Genomic DNA, 19512 nt, shown 5'->3' with positions numbered 1-19512 from the left:
TAAAAAAAAAAACTTTATCTTATAAAAACATTAAATATTAAACAATTAATTTAAATAAATTGGAAATTTAAATATTTCTATTGTATGGAATTGAACATATTAATTTAAAAGCAATGAATAAAATAAAAATGTTTGAAGTTAAAACCAATCCATGCCTTGAAAATATTATGCAATTGAAATAAAATTCAATAAAAAGCAAGATCAAAGAAATTAATCATTCTTGGCTTTATGGTTCTATCAGTTTTTTATCTGAGAAAGATATTATTTTATTAGCAAGTTTTCGTCAATGGACATATTTGAATAATATTAAAGGTATTTAAAATATTTCTTGTAAAATAAATTTTTTTTTATTTATAATTTATAATATTAATGAAATTAGATAATTGCTATTCAAATTACTACAAAAATTGTGATTAAAAATCGACTAAATTATTATAAATTGTATTTTACTTTAGTTTATGAATTTAGATTAATCTAATAAAAAATAGAGTACATAATATCTCGAACCAAGAAAAAAATGTACAATATATTAATTAATTAATAGATAAATGTTACCTATTTAATTAGAAAATAAAATATTAACACTTATTTTACCGGATAATTACACAAGTTTTTTAATAATGTACCAAAAAATATTAATATTCTACGTATGCAATTGATAAGTGGTCTTTTCGTGTTAACTCTAAATTTCACTGCTCTACGAATTTTCCATTTTCTAGATAGTCATAATATTATTATTGTTATAATTATTTCATATTTCCAACACGTTCATACTCACTATTGTACTTATGAAATATCTAATAAAGTATTAATTGAACGTTTATTTATGATATTTTAATATATTATTTTATGTATTTTATTATTTTATAAAATTTATTAAGTTACTATTTTATTATAAGTTCAAGTTTAAATTATAATTTCACAATATTTAAAATCGAAGAGATGGAAAATTTTTAAAATGAACGCTTGCACATTCTGCTGTAGTTTTACAAATACCTTCTGGTTTTCGATCAAAATTTATTCATCGAATAATTTATAAAATGGTGTTATAAAAATACAATGAGTTACCTATCACATGGGTAATGTATACTTTTTTGTTTTTTACGAGACGTATGTAAAATTTAACCGATCCCATTCGTATATAACTTGCAAGATCGAAATAATACAAACGGTTGTAAAGCAAACTGTATAAAAGAATAATTTGAGATGTGATTTTAATACATAAATACACAATAAGACACGATATAAGAGAATCAATATCCAACAAAATATTATGGTATCTTAAATATTATATAATTGCACCTTATGCTCATCACGATAAACCATAACACGTAAAACAGAAATAGCGTATGCGGTGTGTATATAATATGAAATTCAGTGTACTAAATCTGATACATAAAAAATAATAAATTTGTAAAAACGTATCAATCACATAGTTGTAATAATATACAACATAATATATTGTGGTTATATGGTAGAGGTATTCAATATTCTATCGAATGTATTTTTTTCTGTTTAATTATTTTTTCAGTTGTAGTGTAATTACTAATTATTATACTAGTGATAATATTACAGGTGTATGACATAGAATGGTGTATATTAGCCTCGCATGTAACGCGCATATAAATTAAAATTATAAAAGCTGTATCTACGTTAAGTTATAAATAAATTGCTGGATTGTTTAAATTACCTGAATTGGTAAAATAAAATCATGTTATTTATAATAGCTTTAAAATTTTAAACAACTTGCTAAGGATGTGATGTGATTTTATTTTTTTATTTTTATTTTTTTAATGATTGAACTTCATAAAAACAGAGTAGACAAGACTGCATGTAACTATAATACGTGTGTGTATAATACGTAATGAGCAAGTGTCAAAACTGATTGTGAAATTTTTTAGGAGCAACCTAAACGTTATATTTCACGTTGACCAGAAATGAGAGAAGAGTCATATTGTCCTGCAATTTCATCACGTTTTATATTAAAAACTATGCGGATATTTATACTCTCGGGTAGTTCAGTTAGTGTATAGTACCGATTAAAGAAACAGATAGAAAGGGATGAAAGGAACGGGACGGGGGAGCGCAAGGACACTGTCAAGTTAATGTATTGCATGAGTTAAAATGATGACGGTTTGTATTATAGCAGACATAACTCATTTTGCTACTCCTTTTCAGTGACTAGTCACTAAGTTAAACACGATGTTTTCAAATTGTTGTAATAACATTTTTAACTTGATTGATTTATAGAATACAATATTATTATAATGTAAACATATGATTATTATTATTAGTTATGTACAACTTAAATGTTCACGAAACTGTAAAGTAAACCACTTGTTAATTTTAAACCCCTGGTTTACACGTTTTATAACTTGGTAAAATGTTTAACGTAGATAAATTATTATTATTAATAAGATTGAGAGTCAGTATTAGTATGACTAGGTATGTAATAGTTATTTTGCGTCTAAGCTAAAGTTTAGACGTATTCATTTTTATTATTCCTCAAATGCCTCAAAATTAGTTATCTCTATTATTTACCAAGATTTCCTTGTAGTTGAAAACACTTAAGTTGTGACGGTAAACTGAGAAACACTAAACAATATGCTTATACATGAAACGTTTAAAATCTAAATTGTTCACGAGTAAAGATATGAGTCAGGACGTGATAGACGTATAGTTATACACACATATCGGTAACAATATACTTTATAATATATTATGGTGAATTCATATAATTATTCAAATATTGTAGATGACAATATTTAAACGTGGGGAATTTAATCAATGTGAAAGTAATTCTATCGTTTTGTATAAAATTTGTATGTGAATAAAATATATTCCACTATAGTCTATAGTATATTATTGTAAAAGAGCCTTAAATTACCTAATCTTGGTTCTAAAATAATTTTATATTATATACTATCTATATACTTGGATCAATGTCAACAAAAATTAAAATAAAGGTTAAATAATCCAAAAAAATTGAAAAAATAATATGACAAAGGCTACGTAATTTATGGAAAATATATTATTAATACCATGTAGTATAATATTTATGTATTTATTAATCAATAATTTACCTATAATATTTATATCATTACATTTTCGTTCCCTTATTTTAATATCATTCTACTATTATAATAACATATTACAACAAATAATTTATAGTTATTCATCGGTTTCATTTTAGTGTTACATTTAATATTATAACAGCAAGGATAACGAATTAAAATAATTTATTCCAACACCATTTATCTTGTAATATTAATGTTAATGTTTCTCGTGTAAAATAAAATATAATTCAAAATCTGTGTAAACTTACCATAGTATGACGTATTTTAACTGGGATATTTTATTCTTTTAAACAATAATATATTTATGATTAATTTTACGATATCAATCTACATTAAATTTGTTTTTTCCAAACATAAAACCACAAACCGAAGTCAATAATAATCTCTTTCTATTTTTTACTACATACAAAGTATAGAAATTGAAAATTGTATAACAATTAAATATTTTTTTCGTTATTTGTAATTATTTATTATACTGTTTACTATTCTACTGTTAGTTATATTATACTCCTACTTTATATAATTTAAAAGTATATGAATAATTTGATACATTATATATATTCTAAAGAAATAATTTTTCTTAGTAAGGTACTAAAATGTTGACTAGTTATTTTTTATAATACAATTTCGTCATTGGTATAATTTTCTTTTTAGCAAATTTTTAGTTTTTAATCAATTATTTTTAAATTTGTTGTAATATGTAGACTTTATGTCATGAATCACGATCATATAAATTAAAATGATTTATTGTTAAAAATAAAATAAATATATTTAATTAAATTAAAAACTAAATTTATTGTCTATTTATCTTAGTTTATAGTATATAAAATACACACTGCATACATTTTACTTAAAAAAATATAACAAATTAATTATATAGAATTAAAATTCTTTATTATTTTTAGTAAATACCATACTATAATTTTTTTATTGACTCATAAGTCATAATCACTTAACCGACAGAATACATATAAAATATAAATGGTGTCATTATAGATGTTATTATTCAATTTATAACTTTAATTATGTTATTTAAAATGCTCATAACAATATGTAAAAAAGTAGTTAATATACTGCAATCTACTCAAATAATCATATTATTTCATTCGCTATCTGATAGTAAGTAAAATTATATGATAGTGACTATCAAATGGGAAATTAATTGACGTCGAATTCGGTTATAATTCGTGTAAGTATAGTAAAGTTTTATAAATGCAAATCAAGGCATGTGCTTTGTATTCGATGTGGAATATAACGGCTATATTGTTATATTATTACACTGAACTTGGAAAATGATACGTAGATATAATGTTGCATACGATGGGTATTAATAATAGGTGAATTATATTATGTATGTGTATTTCTACACCATGGTAACTATGCCAAATTCAAACAAATGTCGTATAATATCATATAGATATATAACATACAATATCAATTCAATAACGCGTGGATGATACCTTCTGGATGCATTATATTATAATATACCGAATAGAATAAAACAATAAATCATATTAAAAATAATTTCAAACGCAATATGAGTTAATTTAATTAATTCGAATATTGGGTTAATACGGTATACCGATATGCGTAAATACTATAACGTCCGTGAATTATCCTATATGATTTCTAATAACCTGGAACATAATAATTAGCCAAATCAATAATATTAAAGCTGTGTCCCTCCGACTCGTGTATTCGTGTATTTTACTCAGTAGCGGGGTGAATAGCTATTTTATGTAGCAATAGTTTCATGTAAAAGTGGGATTGGTTATCTTGATGATTCCAGACTAATTTATAATTTACAAATAAGTGTTGTATATTTATGTATTGCGTGTAGGTTATCCCTTCACATTAGCACGGGAAAAATTGGTGGGTGAGTACTTTTTTAAATATAATATAGCTGCTTCATAGAAAAATAAAGTTCACGACGCCACTGATTGTACTACATCAGAGTCGGACAAATAAAAACTATGATGTTATATCATTCACGTGTCGTTGTATGGTTACCTACGAAATTGAAAAATCCCACATACCATTGGTATTTTAAGACTTCTGCGTCTTGTCTGTTTCGAACACTTTCCCGGGCGTTAGGTCAAACGTAACGTCTACACAAAACATTATCATGAACTGTGTCTGTGCTTATTATTTAAGCATAACATATAAATGGCTTACGTACCTAAAAATTGGTGTAATAGACTTGACGGCTTTGTGAAGCGACTGTATATTATGATATAATATAATATATTATTGTTATTATAATTATATATTATGTATTATATGCGTGTGTGTGCCATACTATCAACGTGACTTCGCCACCAAACATGGTTTTGGTTCGTGAAATCATGTGTCGACGACGACGTCCACGACGTTGGGATTATAAACATTTATTACACATGTATATTATTATTACATAATATATATTAACGAGTGGCCACTACGGCGATGAGTTTTATTGCGGTGATGATTCGATCTGAATAAAGCAAACTCGTACATACACAGTTGTTCAAACATTTCTAATAGTATTATTTTTTGTTTGTTAAATATATTTTGGCATTTTTAAACCCATCCGGACGTACACCACCATCTTTTAAAAGCGCTTACCCGTATCCCGGGCATAATATCATTCTCGAATAATTCCTCTTCGACTACGTGCAAAAAGAACACGTGAGAATGTCATATATAGGTATACGCATGATGATAAATTGTAGAATGATAATAAATTATGTATAATAGTGTATTGTAGTATACCTACACTTGAGACACAAAACAAGCTTCAACACATATTAATATGCAATTTAAAAAAAATAAAAATAAAAAAGTTTTAATACTTGATAAAAAGTGTGTCGTATATCGATATCACATTAAAAAGTTAGCATTTGAAAATTCCAAATTTAAATTATACGAGCACCACTATAAGAGCTGAATTACTATATCACTAAGACTTGTGCAAAATATAAATACAATTTGATGAGATATTCAATAAGTTCATAAAAAATAACCAATCTGTATATTTATATAATATATTATACAACTATGTATATACAATATATAAATATATTATAAGAAGCTGGGTAGTGTGTTCAAAAATCTTGCTATTATAACAGGTGATATTATTATTAATATTATTGAATATGTTAGGTATTACCATAATAATATGGGTTATACGTAATACGTATTATACATACATACCTATTATAAAATATCCATATTATATTGAGTATACTAGTATGTTAAATTATTCCATTTCGATAATACTTATTGAATGACCCATAGCCAATAGGTGATACTTTTTATTATTATTCAGTGACACTCGAGCATCTTATATTTTGATTGACAACGATTTTTAGTATTTACTCAATATTATTTTTGAACAATTAATAAGGAATTATATCAATTAACTATAATGCTAACTTTTCACAAACATGAAAAACGTGAGGATGATGAAAACAATAATAATTATACGTGCCTATAATATCAATAATAAAAAATATTTATATACATACATGTATAATGTATATAGATACGAAAACAATTTTTACATATTTACAAACTGTATACATAATTTTGTTTGACCTAAATAATTTATTTTAACTATTTATATGTTACTGTTTTGTTGTTGGAATGTTTATCAGTTAAGAATCACAATTTTATAACACGTGAATTTTACAAGAAATATTTTTAGAATGAAATACGTTTTATATATATATATATATATAACTAATGACCAAATGATTTTAGAGGTTTAATTTTAAGAAATAAATCAAAGATCGTATTAGTCCATTATAATTTATTATCATTGACATTTATACATCATACATATTATGCGCGATGGTCAAGTATGTAATATTATGTACTAATTTAATAATATTAAGGCCTACACTGATTCGGATTGGAAAATTATTGTATATCGATGTAACACTATCCTGATTTCTGATGACTAGAGATTAAATTTCATAGTTTTGAACACTTCTGCGATATATATTTCTTTTATTAAAACATTGATTTTAAAATATATGTGGAAGTCAAAACAAAGTCTTTTATACTACCCGGCCAATAAAAATATTATATATACATATATCAAATGTAAAAAATAAATAAGTAGGTAGGTACAACACACTAAAACGTTGTTCTGGCTAAAAATAATATTGTTATTATATTAATCGAATATTTGTATACGATGTGTTCTACCTTTGCTTGAAAACATATATGCAATATTTATTTGAACTCGTTCTCCCTGTACTCATTAAAAAAAAGAAATTGTTTTTACGAAGTTCATTAGAAGACAATATAAGTGAATAGTACGACTTTGCACTGTAGTAATATTATATTTATCAACTTACTAACATATAATAAAAAAAAATATTTGCAGTAGTCTTTCACAGACTGTCTCTGTAGTCTTCAAAAGTATGGTAATAAGAATTCTTTTTTTCCTAATTATTATAATTCTGTATACCTTTTCGGCTACTTTAATAATTGCTAAATTAATAGGAAGTTATAATACAATAATTATAAAACAATTTCCTTGCTAAGATTTTTAAAATTAATATTTTGTTCAAATACTTTTTCAGTAGTTGAACTGCTATAAATCTTGATTAATTATGTTATAATTCAATATTTTATTATTAGATGAATTGATGATTTCGTTCTACATACATTATCGTTCTACAATTATTGTCAACAAAATAACATTATAACGTTTCAGATGATCGTAAATTGTATGCTTTTATACCGATCTTGTAACATCACAACACAAATAACTTGATTTTGTGAACACATGAGAGTTTTCTATAAACCCACAGTAATAAGATGAATGCTATGAATTGTATAATGAATAGATACCTACATAGTAATCGATTGGGTTTCAAATAAGAGAAAACTTGAATAGAAGATAATGAAATTCCTACATAATATTATAAACCCACATTAAATTATAATAAACATAAATTACATTCAAATACTGGAACAGTTTTGACTTTTGATTTTGAAAAGATACGTCAAATAAAATGTGCCCATTGATGTGTTTAGTATTTTATATGTACCCAGCAATTTTGTTCGTACTCAAATATTATCTCTCACACAAATGACCAACATCTGACTAGTCAACACAAGTCACAATAAATATATGCAGCTAAATTATAAATCATATGAATCTTTACAATAAAATAATAACAATATATTCAAATAAACAATATCTAAAAACCAGTATGAATTTTTTATGGTTTATTAATTTAAATTTGTATGAACTACCTATTATTACCTAGTATATTATAAGATACTATTTTTTTATCTATACTGACTATACTCCAGTAAGTACTATAGAATTTTTTATTGTTATTTTCCCCATCAACACTGAGCACGATTTCACGAATTCTATAAATCTACTTACATACTAATCTATTTGCCATAACCAAACATTTTACTGTAATTATAGTAATTATTTTAGAAGTTCAGAAAACTTTTGGCTATTCGCGAAAATATAGCAATAGAACAGTATCGGTATTAAATGTTGTCAAAAAACTTGGTACTATCATGTATTATGTATAATAAATAACTAAAACAAATTAAGAATCTTGTGCAGTACAATTATTGCACATTAAACAGATGACTTTTGGTTGTCTTAACATAATATAAATAGTAAAAATGTTAGTGTTTATTTTTAAGAGTAATGAGAGTGGATTCCTTATAATTCGGAAACAACTAAAGATATTTAAATAAAGCTTTCTAGTATTATTCTTTCGTTTCAAAAGTCAACAGAGAAGTTAAACTGGTCTGATTTATAAAATTCATGAAATCGAATAAACGCGTTATAATAATATGATATGGGATATGTCGGACTGGAGCACATAAATCTCGTATCTCATCGGGCGTATAATAACCAACGGCCGGAGATTTCAATAGAAATAAACGCTCTATATACGCCAAAATATTGTCACATTTAAATTGTTATATGGACGGAGAGGTGGCGAAATGGGATTGGCTGTTGAATACATATTTCTCGCGTCTGTGCGTGTCTTTTGTGTATAGTATTGTTATTAAAATTTCGACTTTGTCCGCGGCGACGGCGACTAACGATATGCAGAGACGTGGAAGGGCGCTAAGCGATACATGTCCGTCGAATAACCATAATATCAATACATTATATATAATATGATATTCATAGGGCACGTATAATGTTATGTATGTGTGTACAGCGCAGGACTTTCCCGATCCACTCTTTAATCCTATTTAGGATTTCTTGCCGATTAGGTTTATAGAAAAAAAAAACCCCCGTCCGGTCGTTATAATGCTTGACGTGTTACGTACTTACGTAAATGTATATAACATGCTATACCTACGACTAGAACGGTACCCGCCCAAAAAACAAGTCGTTAAAAAATATAATATTTTACATAAAATATGACAGGAAATGTATACATTTACATAGAATAGTATAAAATGTTTAAATAAATTTGATTTTAATATACATATTATATCAGATTTCTCATCGCCACGTTTAGTCTCAGGTCTCAGAAACACATCATAATACGACCGTATAGATGGCCGGATCGTTTTCGCCCAACGAATACCATTGATGTTCGAGGAGTCGTTTTTTTTTTTTTTATCGAAATCTGATACTTTTGTAATGCTCTATAATACGGTCTGTTAAGTCACACAAACAATTATTATAATGTATATTTTTATGACGATATCTGCACTACTTCATACTTGCAAATGTAAGAAATATTATTACGACGTTCAATGAAATAAAAACGTTTGTTGTAAGTACGTCGGGATGACGGAGTCTTCCGAATTTCGTGTGACTGAAAATTATTATTATATGGGTTCTTACGCGATCCCCAAAATGCTTGTCATACAACATTTAGTAAGACCTATACAGTATTTAAAATAAAATAAAAACCACCCTCCGCGTATAACATATAATATGTACGTTTGCTCTATGTATACATATATAGATTATACATTATATATAGGTATACGTACTTGGCAAATACTGACTAATGTACTGCATTCAAATCGTCAACGATAATGTATGCCGTGTCAATATCGCCTGTGAATGCAGCACTTGTCGTGTGCTTTCTTCAACAATTCATCACTTTTTATCGCGAGTCGTCGATGTCTTATTATTTCTATCTGTATATTTTAGTTTCAAATATTATTTAAAGACGTGACACTATCATGTAGATACACACTCTTTTAGAGATGGTATAGACTACAGATGGTTTAGGTACTGTTGAAAAGAGTAGGTTGTATTTTCTGTTTACAGTGTGTCAGTGTATTACGCATTTCGTAATGCGTTTTACATACGGTAGACGTTTTCTATTAACAATCAATTAAATATCTAAATAAAGAAATGTTTAACTCTAGACACTCACAAACATTTCAAATTTAATTTAAAAATATAAAGTAATAAAATGTTTTTTACTTTTTTAATAACTACAACTAAAGGATGTAACCTACATGGTTTATTAAAAACTATTATTTAAAAAATAACTCGTTTTTATGAATTTCAAGTAATATAATACATGTATGTTATTTACAATTCTATGATAAGCAAATATTTTATACATTTTATTAAATTTAATTTCATTCCATATTAATAAACTGTTTAATCCGTATAAATATCTTATTTTGACCTTCTGAATGTATAAATATTATATTAAAACAATTGCACGATTAGATTTTATATGTACATTAATCACATGAATTATGAATAGTAACACAGAATATCTCTATATGGCCATAATACTATAGATAGGTACCTACATTATTTCCATAAGTAATAATCATGATTTGCAATCTAGTAACAAATATCTTTTTTTAATAAATAAAAAAAAATGCTTACAAAGATTTCACTTTTCTAGATAAAAAAATACTCAACAATTATTTCTATTTAGATAAATAATTTTATTATCTAGATAAATTTGATATAAATCGCCTTTAGTAAAATAAAATTTCCCATGAATAATAGTATTATTTTTTAACTAACATTTTTTCATCAGAAGACTATCAAAACATTACATGTATATTTATTAAACTAAATAATTTTAAGTTTTGTTATTTTTTCGTGATTCTAAATTAATAATTTACTAACAATAATACAATTTTGGGCAATTAAAAGACATTTTGGATGTTGACATTTTTGATTTCTAAAATAGTTCATTTTAAATTTTAAGACCGGACATTTAATATAAGTTTAAAAGTACGTTTCTAACTTAATTCAAAAAATCTCAAAAATTACTGTCATAAAAGTTTAAAATTTCTCTCATATTTTGACTACATTTTTATACTTATTTACATTACTTTTGAAATACGATATATTTTAAATCGAATAAACAGATTGTTGTACAAATACTACAAATATACTTCGATGTACAAACAATATTTTAAGTTTATTTTTTTATTTTTAAAAATAATTTAATTCTGTAGTTACATTGTTTTAGTTCAATTATAATATTACTGTTATGAAAGTTTATCAATATATTCAAATTTACTCAGAGAACGGCCATCACGATTAGTTTGTCACAAAACTGACGTTTTATATACACAACTAGAACCACCATAGAAGGTACATCTAACACTGTATAGATAAGGAGAGAAAAAAGTCAAAATATAACAACGGTGCGTTTCGCTGTCAGAAATCGGTGTCGGAATGAAATCCTTTATTACAGTCGCAATCACACACAACCTTTAAAAAAAAAAAAATGTATTCAATGTTTACAAATTTACAACCTTGTAAATTCATCCTATTTTGAGCATAATAACTGGAGCTAACAATATTGTATACTGTAGCTGACAAAAAAATGTCAAAATAATTAATGTAACTACGTAACAAATAATACGGAAGATAATGTATGAAAAGAATAATAATTATTTTTTAGTTTATTTAAAATTTAAATATTATAATCATATAATAGCATGGCTTATATTACGTGTACCTCTACATTCATCATAAAATGATTACATGTACAATTTTATTTTTGTAAATAAATTGTGGTTACGATGCAGTTATAAAACTAAGTAGTTTTAAACAAGTTTGATTTTATTAATCCATTTTAAGGCAACACACACAAGTAATGATGTCAGATCGAGTACCCGTTTATCAATACAGTTATAGGTAGATACATTTGATGATGACGGAAATCGATAATGATAAATCGGAAAATGATAAAACATCCATAAGTTATTTTTTTGTAGATAAACACTCGTTGTAATTTGAAACACAAATCTCTTTCTACTACTTTTAAATCACGTTAAATGTGTTATTATTATTTTTTTTAATCCACTGTTTCTGTTTGCAAATATTTAATATGTCCTTTATGTTTAGTGGTTGGCTCACTAACAGTGATAAATCCACGATTCACGAGTTAAGCTGCTTACGGGATATTGGAAATGTATTTTGTATATATTTACGCATCGGTAATATTGGTATTTTGTCAGATACTTACTACGAATTTGTAATCCTACACAAGAGAGTGAATTTTGAATTAAATTGTATTGGAGGCTTTCATTAGTTAAATTAATCATTCTAGACAGTGCAGCGTAAAGATATTGGAAGCCCAGATGGAATCACATTAAATGATAACTATTATGACCAATTAAAATTCGTCATTATTCTAAATGCTAATAGAGCAAAAATTCCCAATCAGGGTGCCGCGAAATTTATTTAAAGTGCTGTGAAATTATTTGAAATATAATTTTAATCTATAAGCCATAGGGCTAGGATACTTCAGGATTTTTAGAAAATGACTAAGTGTGCTGTAATAAATAGGTTGGGAACCTCTGTAATAGAGAATCAATAGTTGCAAAAAGCTATAATCGAATTATACAAGGTATAATGTGGTTAAGAGCAAATTTCACGAAAAAGTTATTAATACAATAAACGTGCTATTATTATAATATTGTTAAAAATTAGTTTTCTGTCAAAAACCTTGCGCGTGTCCGGATCTTTAACGAAATCTGACTGCAATCGAGCAGAATTGACGTTATCTATTAGAGTTATACGAACTGTTATAGTATGGATAATTTATAAGAGAAAAATAAAATCAACACAAAAACACACAAACACAAATTTGTTGACCAATCCCGAATTCAAAAGACACATCATGAAGTATAAAAGGTTTATCGAAATGTATTCTCTGGCCCAGTAAATCGTTTTTGAAAATATATGTGTTGCGCGCACTCGATGTAGATATCTATATAATAATATAATAATATTATTTATTATATATAGATACATACCATAATGCATACGTGAACGTCATCATCGCAGTTACATTTTTTTATGCGCATTTTATACAATATACGTGCATGTTCTAGATAGTGGAAAAATCGCGCGATACGGCGGAAGCAGTAAAGTAGAACGCGGATGCGAAAAACTGGTCGTATTCTGTACATATTATATATTATTATATATTTTACAGTGAAGTGTGTCTGGCGACGCGGTGTCGTTCCGACTTCCGTTGACGATCGCGACCAAATTTGGTCAAAGTAACCGTTGATGTATGATAAATTGATAACTGTACGCTTTTAACTGTCCATACAAATATAGTAGATAGACGGTAATGTATAATATGCAAGTTCCTACAGGAAAAAAAAAACTCCAGTACATCAGTTCCTACATGACCAAAAATCAAAAATAGATATACGGAAATTAAATTAGACATTACAAAACAGTTTAATTGTATAAGACAAAATTACACTAAAAATTTCAACGCTATCTAAAATTCAGACTAACATTTATTACTTATTACTTTTTACCTATAATATCGAAATAGTACAAACAATCCATTTTTTTTATATTCATTACAGATTGTTAAAAATTAAATTAAAGACGTTTTTCATAGAACACCAAAAAAAAACACAATTTCATCACAACAGCATTTAGGCATTGTTAGACTTTGTTGTCGAGTTTTTGTAAAATGAGGAGGAAATTATTCTTAGTATTAGCATTTTGTAAATAATATATTTTTGGATGTACATAAATTATACATTTCATATGAAGTAATTTAATTTGAATTATTTTATTCCTGTAAAAACTTACATATATATTGGTGTATTTTTTTAGTATAGGAACTTACGTATGAGCTACTTTTACCTATAATTTTTAGTAAAATTTATTCACCCTATATTTTACGACATCCACTGCCCTAAAAACGAAAACAAATTATTTATACAGAACGGAAATTCGATGGATCCCGACGAGCGTCGTGTGCACGCGGTCGTACGGACCACAACCCCTGTGTGGCTCAATTCGGAATTAATAGAGTGATAGACATATATGACAAGATAACCGATGGTATCCACACGACCGACGACAGATGTTTTTGATAGAGTGTTTTGTCAACCCACAAGTTACCATTGGATGCATTTATTTTACGACTAGTAAACGTATAGGTGTCTAAATAATAATATTATTATGTAAATGCGATATGTATACGTATAACGTATATCTGTATATTAGTGAAATATTTCGGGAATAAAATACACCTATAGGTATACACAGTTACTACCCCGGATAGGGCACTCGAGATTTGAAGCGAGAGATTTTGAAAGCCATTTTGTATTCCGCAAAATAGATCGAAGAAATATGACTCGATAAAATATGCGTTATTTTATTTATTGGTAGGAGGGGGCCCACAAAACTCTTTCTCGAGGCTGTAAACAAAATCAAAACAAATAATGTAGCACGTATCTCTAAATTATTGGTTATTTATGAAAATAATGATTTAAACGGTATATCAATTTCGAAATGATCAAAGAAAAACCAAAATAAAAAAGTAATCACGCGTATAGTTACTGTTTGCTATAAGTATTACCTATAACTATTGACTATTTTCAATATGAGCTCAATTAAAAATTGATTTTCGAATTCAATATAATTGATCTTAACAGTAAATAGACAATGTCTTAAATATTTTGTATATTATGCATGTACAGTAAGAGAATATATAAGAATAAATTTATGATTATTGGTTTCATCAATAATTTAAAAAGCGTTAATCAATATAATATTATCTATTATATTATATCCATCAGAGTTTGAAGTAAATGAAAATTCGAATACGTGAACGATACGGATATAATATGTTATGATACAACACAGGAAATGTTATCTTATGGATACCGTAGTAGTCACTAGTCAGTAATTCTGTTAACCCTCCGTGCACTATGGTTTTACAATGTATTATGTCTAGAGAAATTAATAATAATAATACGTATTATATGGAACCGCAACAGTCACGGCGTGGTTGTATATAAATAACGAGAGGTACCTACAAATCCGCTAGACGAACAAAAAAGCAGTTCGAGATCGACTTTAGAAAAATGCCTTAACGGTGATGGATGAGACCCCTATAATACAGCCGTATCCTGTTCTCGTTTGACTGGCTGCAAAAATATTTTAACGTGTTGAGCATCGCCGTCGTATAGTTTTCCGAGACGTGCCGACCTACCTAATTGAACGTTTTATAAAAAATAAACGTTTGTATTAATGAAACGACGTTTAAATAGTATAACTAGTACAAGATATTTAGAATATAGTCTTTAAATATCTATATTTATAAAGGTGTATGGTTTATTTATATTTAATACACGAACAAATTATAAAAACAATAAGTAAAATAGTACTAGAATTTATTTTATTATAATATTAGGAAAAGAAGTTTTAGAATAGAATGCGCTTGGTTAATTAAAATCACTGTACATTATACATTTTTAATTGTTATTCTATCACAATTTAAGTATGAAAATGACGTTACCAGAAAATTCTTTGAAGTTTTTATCTAAAACATTAAACCAGGAAAATATGCTGTTAAAATATGATGTATGTACCACAAAGCACAAACCAGTGAATAGGCGTTATAGTTCTACAATAAGACAGATTTTTCAAATTCAGTAAATATATATTATATAAATGTACTAGGAAATCTATTTTTTGAAATATTCTATTATTATTTCGTAATTATACACGGTAAATGAAAAAAAAAAATAACTAAATAAATTTTAAAAATGTCAGATATAAGTATTTAAACAGATTTTGAAAAATGAATACTGGCTATAAATTTGTTTCTTCGTCAAAACTTTTTCTATTTCAAAAATAAAAATATGACATAATATTAAGCCATATAACATTTGTTAGATATATTTTAAATGAACAATAATCAATGTATATAATATGATTAAAAAATAATTTGAAGTTCTTATGTTTATGCTATAAATTTTACTTTTTTTCATCAATGCCTTTAATTTTTTATGCTTTTTAAATAGAATCCCTAATTTCTAATTATTTAGAAAAATATTGGTATAAGTACTACCAGATACAATTAAAAATCTATTATTTACAACTTTATAATCATTTAAAGTTTAAGAGATAGAATATATTTTAATACTAAGAGAGTTTTTTTGTAATATTTCAATACTTTAAAATATAAAATAACAATAGATATTAATATAATATAATTAACTATTTTAATTAATATAGCTAATATTTGTCATGGACGTACCGTATCGACACTTTCATTTCAATATTTATATTTAAATCCAAAACTAAAAATAAGAGTTTCCATTAATACAAATATTTAACCTAATAGGTCACCATGTTAAAAAATATTACGGGCTTGCAAACTTAATTTAAGTTAGTTTAGGTTATATTTAAGTATCTAAAATTAATAAACTTAATTATTATCATTAATTTATTCAATTGATAATAATGATATTAAAATATTAATTAAAATCAATTTTTAAGCAAAATTTTAATCTGCACAAGAATAAATAAGAAGTAAATTAATTAATAATTTTTAAATCCTTAATATTATTTATTCTTAGAGGAATACTACCATTTTTACTATTAATTATTAATTATTAGGTAACCATAAGTTAACTTTACGAAATTCTCTAAGTTAAACATAGATAACATACTAAATACTTTAAAAGTTGTACTGGATTTTTTTCATTGTACATTTATTATTTGCTTGTGTATTTTTTAATAGCAATTATATAATTAACATTTTACTATTTTTAACACAAGATGTAAGTATTACAATAACTGCTGAACTTGTAATGCTTACCATAAATTAATTAATCTATTCAAGAAGAAAACGTTATATTATAATATATTTTGAAGTTTCAGTACGCCTCATCACCAGTGTCAACGTGAACAATGTACATTGTACATACTAATAATTTAAATGTAAGTCTTGTAATATTAATTTAATTGTATAAATGGTGCAAATTGTATACATAATATAGCAAAAATTTCAGAATAACACAATAAAACTTTTTTTTATAAAGTATAAAGTAATGGTTATTCTACGCTTATTTACTAATTACTAATATTAAAAACAAATTGTAAAACTGTAACTTCAATATTTTAAACAAACTGACAACTCTTTGTATTTTAATTTCTAATTGATGTTTTATGATAATATATTATGTTGAGAGATATACATATTGTACCTGATTATTTTTTACGAAAATATTTGTAATGTTGTATGTTATAGAAGCACTGTTGTAATTATAATATAAACGTACACTGTTCACTTTTCTTTTGTTAAAAATTAAATTTATTATTTTGTGCTATACTCTATTTATTTTAATAGAATCTGATTAAATAAAATTTAATAGGTACTAAAGCTAAGAATAAAGTTGTTTTTTCTTTATTCATCGTATCATTTTTTTTTTTTAAATAATTCAAGCAAATGTTTTTAAATCTTATACTAAGCATAAATGTTTTTTTTTCGAATTAAATGGTTTAATTTATAGATATTTTTCTGATTTTGGAATGAAAACTTGAATACATAAACATTACAATTTAATTAAAATTTAGTTGTGCTTTATTATACCTAAATAAAAATCAGATTTTGTTTCTTATTTCTTTATAGTGTCACTTATACTAAATTAATTAATTATTTTTTTTTAAAACTTAATTATTAATACATAAAACATACAAAATTATATGTATTAAATATATATATATAGTACATTAATATATAAATTACCAATACTTTTTACAAATAAAAATTTGTATTTATTATATATAATATTTAGCTAATATATGCTAATGGTTTTCTAATGAAATTAAGTTTATATCTGATTTCATAAAACAGAAAGATCAACTAAAATTTAACAAAACTTTAATTGCATTAATTCGACAAGACTAATTCGAATAATAATTTTAAAATAGCACAATAAGCGCAAAACAATATTTAATTATAATATAGTTTTGGTAGTTATAATTTAACTTAATACCGACATACTTAAAAAATGGAAAAATGTCAAAGTAATGCTAACATAAAATATACTCAGTTTTTGGAAATATGATTTCGACGTTTACGTACAAAACTCACTTTATGTGGCAACGAAAATGCGCATTCCAGAATTTATTTTATTCATTACGATTTATTCTTAGTATAATATAATATATTTAAGGACCAAAGACGTCAGATCCTACGCTATACGGATAGCCAACTAAAATTGTATTCTATTTTTTTTTTTTTTTTTTTGAAAAATAAAGATTATGCTAGATTGAATTGAACTCAGATTTTAAATACTAATTTTAGAAGTTAAAATTAGTTTTTATACAATTTTTATATAAATATATTTTTTAGTGCTCTTAAGTATATTTTTCTATACTAATAATTTAAAATTAATTCAATTTTACCTAAATAATTTTTTTTCTTTCAAAAAAAAAAAAAAAATTAAAATTTGTCAGTTTTACAAAGCGTAATCATTTTTATGTTAAGTTATTTTTAATCATTTAAATGGATTTGATTTTTATTTTATTTTTCAATACGGTTTATTGTATGGCCACTGTATCATGTAACCAAATGTTGACTGTATTTATGCCTCTTAATAAATAGCTGGTTCCGGCAGCATTAAAGGAAAACCGTGTGCATGCATTCCCTTGGCGGAATATCATTGAAACGGAACTCGTCACGTGTCTTTGGATATTATTAAGCAATAAGCATCCATCATAGAAATGGCGTAAAAAAATATGTTTATAAAAACATTTGGAAAACTAAAATATAAAAATGAAAACGCTGGGACAAAAATAACGTAAAATATTTCTTACCTGGCTTACTGTTGATACAGAGACTTAGACGTGGTCGTGCGATGATCGTCGCGATCGGCAGGAGTGGAATGATACAATATTATAATACCGGTGGAGGTCCGCCCGATCGCCGTTACACACGCACTTATATACCGAGTCGGTTGGCACCAGGGACGGCCAAAAAGCGTATCGGTCCTGCGTGCCAGTCCTGTAGCAGGTGCCGCCCACGCCGACGCGTCGACAGTCGGTCATGAATGTTTTCGAGATCTAAAAACCATGAGACATTTTTTTTTTTATCTGCCCACGTCAATTTATTTAAATAGTTATATTATATGATAACGACTACAGTGTACTATACTATGTAGTACTATCATGTTATCAATT

General features: G+C 25.9%; 1 protein-coding gene across 1 annotated transcript in view; it reads right to left on the bottom strand.

The window, feature by feature from the left end:
* Positions 1-19308, bottom strand: part of LOC132922794 (short neuropeptide F) — a 65133-nt gene extending 45825 nt beyond the window's left edge. The window contains exon 1 of the mRNA XM_060986499.1: positions 19150-19308. The gene's annotated coding sequence lies outside the window, so the exon portion shown is untranslated. The remainder of the gene's footprint in view (positions 1-19149) is intronic.
* Between the last annotated feature and the right edge of the window lie 204 nt (positions 19309-19512).

This window comes from Rhopalosiphum padi, chromosome 2, assembly GCF_020882245.1.
Source record: "Rhopalosiphum padi isolate XX-2018 chromosome 2, ASM2088224v1, whole genome shotgun sequence".
Classification (NCBI taxonomy): domain Eukaryota; kingdom Metazoa; phylum Arthropoda; class Insecta; order Hemiptera; family Aphididae; genus Rhopalosiphum; species Rhopalosiphum padi.
This window is presented reverse-complemented; position numbering and strand designations above follow the sequence as displayed.